The sequence below is a fragment of the Pteronotus mesoamericanus genome, unplaced genomic scaffold, assembly GCF_021234165.1.
Source record: "Pteronotus mesoamericanus isolate MK-2021 breed Mesoamerican mustached bat unplaced genomic scaffold, CSHL_Meso_final contig_173, whole genome shotgun sequence".
NCBI lineage: Eukaryota > Metazoa > Chordata > Mammalia > Chiroptera > Mormoopidae > Pteronotus > Pteronotus mesoamericanus.
The window spans coordinates 240,561-244,025 of record NW_026555072.1 but is presented as its reverse complement, the minus strand read 5'-3'; the positions used below and the strand labels follow the sequence as shown (position 1 = coordinate 244,025).

Below are 3,465 nucleotides of genomic sequence, written 5' to 3'. Positions count from 1 at the left end.
CTTTTGCTAATACTTATCCCTCTGCTTGGAATATTATGTTGATCTTTCTGTGCCAGATAAACTCCTGTACTTGTTGTTGTCACCTTCTTTGTGAAGCTTTCCTTAACCTGAAATCTAGGTTAGGGCTATTCTTCTATGTCCTACAATTTCCTGTACTTAAATCTATTCTGACACTCATCTCCTCTATGTGATTATTTCCTTTTTAGTTGTCTGACTTCCATACTGGACTGCATATTCCAAGACATCAGATACACAGTTATATACTGAATGCCCAGCACACTGTAAGTGACTCAATATGTTTGTTAAAGAAATGAGTTGTTATAGCAATAATGAAATTATAAGAGGTTATTGTAATTATTCAGAAGAAGGGTAATGAGAACCAGACTTATAGTGGTGGCAATGGGAACGGCAAAGATGGAACAGGGTTAAGACACTTTTAAGGAGTAGATTCAATTGGCTAGAGGAACCAAATATAAATGCTGAAGGAGAGAGAGAAACCAAGGGTGGCTGGGTTTCTTAGAAGAGAAAATGGTATTGGTAGTAATGGAAGAAAATACATGGGTGGAGAACTGGCTTGGGAAAGTAGATATATGTTGTTAGGACAAGAGTAGCAGATGACTATAGAAATCCACATAGAAATGTCCAGGTAGCAATTAGAAATACTAACTGGAGCTTGAGATTAAGATAAGGAGGCTAAAATCACTCAGAAAGGACAGTGGATGCTGTGGAAATGTGGTAGCAAAGAAACAGTCTGCAGAATGAGAAGAGAGTTGGGGAGAGAATCATAAGACAAATTTGCTCTGAGTGAGCCAGAGGAAAAATGGAGTCTTGAGAGGCAAAGAAATAGCTATCAGAAAGGTAATAAGAGAGCCTTACATGTGCTGGTCCATGGAAGCCTGGAGGTTTGGGAGTGAAGAGTTTCCAAGTAGAAGAAGTCAGCAACATTAAAGGATCATGAAAGAGAAGGACAAAGATTTAGACTATGTGGAGGTTGTTGAGACACCTGAGATAATAGTACAAGTTGAACGGCAGGAACAACAGTCAGTGCACAATTATGAACTATGGAGCCAGAAGTTTGATGGTGAAAAGAGGGAAAGAGATAGAAATACATCTCCAGAGAGTAGAAAGATTGAGAGAAAAACATGTTTAATATAACTACTTGTAGCTTTTCACAAAGATGGTGCCCAAAGCAAAGAAGGAAGCCCCTTCCCCTCCCAAAGCCAAAGCCAAAGCCAAAGCAAAGGCTTTGAAGGCAAAGAAAGCAGTGCTGAAAGGCACCCACAGCCACACACAAAAAAAGAAGATCCACATGCCACCCACCTTCTGACAGCTGAAAACACTGCAGCTCCAAAGGCAGCCTAAATAACCTCGGAAGAGCCCCACCCAGAAGAAACAAGCTTGACTGTTATGCCATCATCAAGTTCCCTCTGACTACTGAGTAAGTCACAAAGATTAGAGAAGACATAAATATACTTGTGTTCACTGTGGATGTCAAGGCCAACCAGCACCAGATCAAACAGGCTATGAGGAAGTTCTATGACATTGATGTGAAGAAGCTCTATGGCATTGACGTGGCCAAAGTCAACACCGTGTTTAGGCCTGATGGAGAGAAGAAGGCATACGTTTGTCTGGCTCCTGACTATGATGCTCGGGGTGTTGCCAACAAAATTGGGATCATCTAAACTGAGTTCAGCTAGGTAATTGTTAATATAAAAATTTTACACTGTAAAAAAATATGACTACTTGTAGAATTTCTTACATAAGTGATTGAGCAATTTAAAAATCACCCAATTGATGTCATGGCAAATATTATTTTCCAGTCATCTACAGCTCTGCTCACCCCACAAAACACTCACCAACCCTATAAAAATTTTTGTGACATACAATATTAACTCATGCTTTCAACCTCTACCTTAGGTGGCTCAAAGCAAGGCCCTCCAATTGGGTCAATCGACCAAACTTCACTCTTCACAAAGAGATAGTTATGAATTCCTGTCTCAACACCTACAAGTTAAAGGCCAAACCATACCCCTTCTTATGCAAAACATCTTTCTGGAGCACCTCTCTAGACCTCCTTCTCTGTCTGATCTCTCTGTCTCTCTCTCTCCCTCTCTCCCCCTCCCTCCCTTCCTCTCTCCCCCTTTCTCAATTTTCACCCTCCTTTCCACTTCTCTATAGAGTATCCATACTTTCATAGTTTGTAAATATCAATTAGTCTGAAAAAATCTCAATTTGATGGTAGAAGTGGGACAGGAAGAGAGAGAAAGCAATTAGAATCGAGGAAACAGTGTTTATACAATATAACACAACAAGTGCAAAGCTGAGCCAGATAGGGTTAAGAAGCTCAGATTTTATGGTTTGATAGGCCCCATTATATCACCTGCTTACATGTTACCTCCAAACTCCACTTACCTATATAAAGTACCCAGATAATAATTCTTGGCTACAATTGTACTTTATCCATTCAATGGATGGATATAGATGGGATCCTCCTCTCTACATAACTTCTATAAAATTTGAGTACTTAGCCAAGTCCTTTCTGCTCAATCCAGACCTCAGGATTTTAAAATCCTTGTCCCTCAGAATAAGATTCACCTACAATTCTGTCATTTCCACAAGTAAGGGAAAATAAATTAGCATTGATTGACTACCTCCTAGGTGCCAGGCATTCAATTCTCATATGAGTAAAGCTTACAGTATTAATTTTACAGGTAGGGAAACTGAGGCTCAGTGAAGGACTTTTCCAAGGTCATGTACCTAATAAGTTGGCAAATGTGGAATTTTAACAAAGTTGACTTCTATGTGACCTTTAACCAAGCCCATAATGTTCATTTGTATCTTGTGTTTTTCCAAGCTTTGTCTTTTTTATTATTTATTTTTAAATCATGATTGTCATACAATATTTATTTTTTATTTTTTAATTCTAAGCTTTGTCTTCTATCCAATTCTCCACTGCCTTTTTTCCTCAAAGTACAAATAAAATTGACCAATGGAAGGAAGCTAGGCTTGATAGTTAACAGGGAGAAAAGTATAGAAGAACAATGGAGTTTGATTTTCTTACTTCCTACCTCCTATTCTAGTCCAGGGTCTTATAAAAGAGTAGAAATCTTTTCACCTTGGATGTTGGACTCCAAGAAACACTAATCCTAGACAGCCCAGAAAATCCCAGCTGGCTGGGTAGGTTTGCTCTCCTATGAGTAGTCCTGAAAGTGGCCAGAAGAGGAAGTATCTTGGCCTGTTCACCAGGTTGGTTATATCTGTAAACCAGGTCTCTCCTGTCCATCCACAGGTACTATGAAAAACCTGGGATTTTCTGGAGCTCTTTGTTGTATCGACTTGGCTCTGCTAAAGGATCCTAACATACCAATCCCCACTCCCACCCTTATTCTCAAATCCAAAGGGCTCTACTTGAAATGATCTGTCTCTGGAAATGACCCAAACCCCCTGCTACATTACACTTAGTTC

General features: G+C 39.5%; 1 pseudogene; it reads left to right on the top strand.

Annotated features, from left to right (window-relative positions):
* Positions 1-1,165: 1,165 nt before the first annotated feature.
* Positions 1,166-1,682, top strand: LOC129065110 (60S ribosomal protein L23a-like; annotated as a pseudogene).
* Positions 1,683-3,465: the final 1,783 nt, after the last annotated feature.